Source organism: Aplysia californica, unplaced genomic scaffold, assembly GCF_000002075.1.
Source record: "Aplysia californica isolate F4 #8 unplaced genomic scaffold, AplCal3.0 scaffold00088, whole genome shotgun sequence".
NCBI lineage: Eukaryota > Metazoa > Mollusca > Gastropoda > Aplysiida > Aplysiidae > Aplysia > Aplysia californica.
In genome coordinates, this window is record NW_004797358.1 from 1,114,555 (window position 1) to 1,120,731 (window position 6,177).

Here is a 6,177-nt window from a genome sequence, read left to right on the forward strand (position 1 = left end):
CTTTGAGCCCTTACATCACATCAACAAACACCATTGTTACTTTTTAAGAAAACCTTACTAAAAATATGACATGCAGGGCCTATCATGACACGAATAGGAATAGGCCACAGAAAGTGATGATAAAAAACATTTCCAGTTTCAAAATCTAGATCTAGAATCTAGTATCACACGAAAACGGGGCTACTGCAGTCCAGATCAGGATCTAAAAATCTACTGAAGCAGAGAAAAAAAGGAAAGTCGGCCTTTAACTGCTTTAACAGTACAGCAAGTGGTGGCGCCTGGGGTCTCGTGCGACATTTATATTTTCCTTTCATCATATTCGCCTGCATATATAAACTATATGAAAATATATCTTGTTTTGAGCCTGGGAAAAGGCCTAGAACCAGAATATCCACTGTCATGAACCAGTCTGGGTGTAATGATTCTCATATAATAAACGTGAAAGACAAAATTAATGCTCAAACTCAAAGTAGAGAAATAACTTGAATAGCATAGCTCAAGTAAACCTATTCAGTGAGAGAGGTGTAAGAACTGTGGGAGGGTAAGATGCAGTGACACTGAAAATCTGCGAATCTTGAACAAAAAGCTAAAATATAGAGACAATATATACTATTACTGTCACCAATCCAAAGAAACGCGAACACTTACGCCCCTGCCTAAGTTCATTAACACGCTTACAAGTAGTTATGACGGATCCCGATTTTATACACAAGGCAAGCACTAACGTGCACTTTACTTTGTAGAGAGCTGTAGTAGTGATCAAAATTCTAAATATTAAAATTTACTTCAAATTTCTTTTCTTTTTTTGTCCTCTGGTGTTGCGTCCAGCCACAATCCGTTAAACATAGAAAAGACGCATCTTTCTGATTGGCTGCTAATTTTTGTACTGTGATGTCATCACTTCCTGGGATACCCTCATGGAACGACATGTTTTCGGTAACATTAAGGATTTCCTAGATCGAAGTGTATACAGACCCGGAAACCGGGAACAAAGTCACGAAGTATACAGACCCGGTAGGGGAACTCTTTTGTGAAGCCGGAAAGTTTCAGCGCCCAGACCCGGTAGTAGGTGTGTGTGTGTGAGAGAGAGAGAGAGAGAGAGAGAGAGAGAGAGGGAGAGGGAGAGGGAGGGGGAGGGGGTGACTGCTCGATTGAAATTATCATCATTATTATGGCATTGTCCTTTTCTTCAAATTGTGATTCCTCCAACTCCAAAAAACGGAGGAAAAACAATCGTTCATCGAAATCTAGATCTAGGCTAACCTCGCAACTAGATCAATGATTTAAATGTCTGTCTGTCTAGATCTAGACCTAGGCCATAGAGCTAGAAGAACCTAGGTCTTGGCCTACTGCCTACCCTAAGTCCCTGAGCCAAGAGGACGCTGAAACTTTCCGAAAACACAAAAGAGTTCCCCTACCGGGTCTGTATACTTTGTGACTTTGTTCCCGGGTCTGTATACACTCCCTTCCTAGATAGTAGGCCTTCTTGGACATGATAGAAGACAGCAGGAAAATTGCCGAAAAGACGCAGGAGGATTAGATATAGATATCTAAATCTAGATCTACCACCACCCACCTGCATTTTTAATCACTAATATATTTTTAGAAAAAAACCCCAACAACTTCAAAGCAACTCTACAAATCAGGCCAATAATTTATCGGACTGTTAGTAAGTCGGGAGGAGGAGAAGAGAAAAAAAAAACCCAACTGTCCTTGACTGGGATCGAACCGCTCCAAAAAATCATTGCATGATTTCAAACGCAGACGCGCTGTCTATTCAGCCATCAGAACTTCCGAAAGAGAGGTTTAGATTAAGCATGATATACATAGACACTTCCATCTTTGGTGCCATGCGGTTGGCTATACTTAGATGTAGTCACGTGATCGGAGGGGTATCCTGGTATGACGTCAAACAAGATGGGCACCTTACCTAAAAATAGTTTGCGTCTTTCTACGTTTATTTGCATATCGTCCAGCCCTCCCCCCATCCCCGAGTGTATCTTTAAAAAAACCAAAAACAACCCCTCCCCTCATTCCGGAGTAGTGTACTTCACAGCGCTCAGAACGCGCGCAGATTCATTGACCGGTCACAATGACGTGCCCGACAAGACGCTTGTATAACTTTCTCCCCCCCCCCCCCCAAGTGACAGCACAGTGAAGAATATATTTTCATGGCGACACCATGTTTATAATGCAGAACCTGCATGTTACAAATGTTGCGTATTCAGACTTTTTGGCGCTTTTTCGGTAGTTCCCACCCCGCCATTGTTATTCGCGGGTTTTGACCCCAAGAGTAGGGGTTTTTTAGCCCCCCCCCCCCAAATTTTACCTAATTTGATGTTTTGCAGTTGTCATGTTTGATATCTTAGCTTGCCGCGCATCAAACGTATAGACCTAGATCTAGAATCTAGATGTAGATCTAGGCTCAAATAGTCAAATAAGGGGGGTGGGAACTACCGAAAAAGCACCGACTTTTACAGACAAATTTCTGAGATCTTCATTTTCCAGTCGAGCCTCGATGTCACATATAATTCTGCTTGCCGCCATAGCCGCCTGTTCGGGTGAAATGTACTCTCAGACCGGGATAAGCCGAATTACTATAACAACCGCGACCGGCAAAAACGAACTTACTTAAAGACGTTACCAGATTTGGTTTTCAAGTAATATTCGAAAGGCCGCCTCTATTCTCACCCGGAGTGAGAATAGTGCAGGCGAGTCTTGTGGCTATTCTCACCCGGTGCGCGTTCACCCTAAACCACAAAATTCTACACTGTGATAACAGAAAAATTGTAGAATTCTGTGCCGTGAACAAACGTTCCATTACAACTGTAGCCTACTAAAAGCGTACAATTTTGTCTGTGGGCAGTGGAGAGAGAGAAAGAGAGAGAGGAGTAGCGCGAGAATTTCCGGGCAAAAAAAAAAAGGCGACCCGCGTAGTTCGGCTCGATTCGAAAAGTTAAATAGCCGTAGCATCTTTGTAGACAACCAAATTAATTTACTTTTGTGTTTTAACATCATTTTTTAACTTTGTTTTGGTCAATTTGATCGTCCACACCGATAGTATTCAGAAAGAGACAGAGAGAGAGAGAAGAGGGGAGGAGTTGATCTTGCGAGAACTTCCGGCGGGTGAGAATAGCCACTTTCTATTCGAAATCTTTGATGTTGATCTAGATTCTAGATCTAGAATATCTAGAGTGGTGTAGCCCCTGCGCGTGCGCCTTCTCGGTGCGTGCACTTTTGTTTTCCTTTGTTTTTAGCCTCAAATTGCGTTTGATTGAATGCGTCAGTGTGTGCAGCAGCCATTTTTGTTTACTTCCATCACTCGTTTGCCGACAAGGGATCATCGAGAGTGTTTTTATCAGCTGTGGCAAGTTGACATTCAACGCTGACCTGTGAACTAGTTTTTATGACCTATTTGCCTCTGATTGGTTCAAATAGACTGTGCGCGCCCCCTAGCTTAAAAAATGTGCCTACTCCTTCCTTGAGTGTTTCACGTGACCTTTTATCGAGTTCTATGCCAAGTTGTATTGCGGGTTTCGGGATCGGGGGGGTGCACGCGTTGTGAAGACTGAAAAAACTCGAGTTTTCTCTGCGCGTGCACAATGAAATATATAGTAGAATACTAAGAAAAAAAGTAGACTCAATTTTAGAGATTATTTGGTTGCAGTTTGAAGAATGTCATGGATGGTGGCATGTGGACTGTGTGAAAGATGGAAAGATCAGAGGAATGAGTGCTGAAGAGTAGGAAAATGTGGATTTTAGTTGTGAAAAATTCTGTTTGATTTTTTTTCACTATATATTTGAACTATTTATACCCCCTAAATTAAATTAGTTTAGATTCTAATTAAAATTGCCTTACTTTGCTTCTAAAGTGACTTGTTATCTTCCTGTGTGGTCATTTAATGCATTAATGTTATCAGATTCCTCTTCTTTTGGCTTTCAACGTGTATATATGGGTGCACGCACAGTGAAGAATCCCATGCACGCACTGAGAAGAAATTAGCAATGCCAATGAAAATTTAAATTTTCACTTTTGCCCCCTTTTTTTTGGTACCTAAGAAAGAATTTTCAATTCTGATAATTATGCTTCTTGAATTTTGAGAATCGGTTCATAAATAAAAAAGTTATGGGGTTGTAAAGGTCGGCAAAATATGGATGACCCACATATAGGAAAATACTCCTCAAAAGTGGACCACGCAGTAGCAGATTCTGTAAGAAAATCGACGATATCTCGGTAACTAATCCAAATGTTCGAGAGAAACTTGGCTACCCGATGTGTTTTTGAGTGTAGAAATCATTTCTGCAGTCAGATTTATTACCAATTTCGTAGTTATTTTGTTATAATTAAAATTGTGGTGTACATATTACGATTTTGCGAAAAAGGGGTGTCGGGATGAGTCCATTTTATTTATAGCATCGTATCACAACATGGGATCTTTAAGAATATATGTCGGCAGCGTGACTAAATAATTGCAAAGCTTTTTATGATGACTTTAGACCATGCCAACCGTAAAAGATAAGTTAATTCAATCTAGCATGCCGTACAATTAAAAATTCTTTTTTCCCGTTGAGACGCGAACACCCCGAGACGAGATAACCTCGCCTCGGAATACCCCCTTGCGATGTTACAGGGGAATAGAGAGAAACACAACCGGATGCGCGCGCCCGCCATTGCCCTATTTCAAGTGACCAATGAACGGGCCCGGAATAGTCATGCGGGGATTTGTAGGTCACAGACATTTGCCACGGGAGTGAGGGGAAAATGGCCGGTCTCCATGCGAAGCCGCTTTGGATAGGGGGGTAGTCGTAGATTTACGATCGGGTCTAAACAACTACTTGACACAGAACTCTCAAATTTGAGCACACTATAGAGGATAGATAGATCTATTACCATCTGGGCGTTGAAATTCAAACTCCTTATAGTTTTCGGTGTACACGATACGAAAGTGTTCCCGACACCAAAAGTATAGGTTAATTTATGTGTACGAACTTCAACGTCCACATATCATTAGTTTGCCCTATTTTCTGATTGGTAGCCGAGTTTCATTCGGATTGGTTCGGAAATAGAGCAGACCGAGGTTGACAAAGTTAGTCACCTACGCTTCGGCCGGGTCCGCAAAATCGCCCGTAAACGGGGACCAAATTTTCGCCTCGCGGGAAAGCCCGATTGGCATTGCTAGAAGAAATGCACGCTCAGTGAAGACAACACCCTAGGTTGGAAAAACTGTTCGGCACACAACGTTTAAGAAATCTGGCGACTATGACAAGACCATTTTATAGGTCAATAGGTTCTTGAATGGAATAGCTAAAAACGAAAGTACAAAGCCGGAAATGGCGGAAAATACGTTCAACGATCGCGAAGTGCACGCGTACCGGCGACACCACTCTAGATCTAGATCTATTTTCAGCACCTCTGCGATTTTTTTCAAATTCCTGAGGCCTGGCAGTCACTCTGCTCCCAGCAACTCTCTGATTGGCCCGCTGTCATCGCGGTAGCAGAGTTTAGCGGAGGAATTGGCGGTAGCAGAAATCCGCTAAATAGTGGAATATTGAGACCCATGTTTTACTCTACGTGTGTGGCCGGACCTCTAGACTCCAGGCCGAGGGGCCTTGTTGTCTGATGGTTGATTACGACCAGGCTCAGGAGGGGGGACTGGCTGGATACTCGTAGTCATAGAGCTACCAGTTGTCTCCATGAAATTGGGAACTGCAGGTGGGCCGAGCTTTACGTAACGTACATATCATGTCCTAAGAGAAACGTATACTAAGCCGAACGAGATATTAGGTGGTGTGGACTTAAATCTAGTAGCTTACTATAGAGATCTAGATCTAGATTCTATGCCTAGAGCAAGCAGATCGAAGAACAGAGGGACGTTCGAGATGTCCAAACAGCGGACATGGTCTTCATACAAATCATTCTAATGGTGGAGAAAGGAAGGAGAGAAGGCTTTTTTTGTCTCTGTCACTGAATAAATACATATTCCACTTTTAGTTTATGAAAAAATATTCAAAAAATTATATAGATGCATTTGATTAAAACGGATAGAATCTACAGTTTCTAATACGAACAATACCTTCTGTAAATTTTGTTTAGAAAAGGAAGCGGAAACCCAGTCCCTTGCCCAGGCCTAAATTTTAAAATCGGATAGGATTGGTATTTTGACTTTTCATTTAATT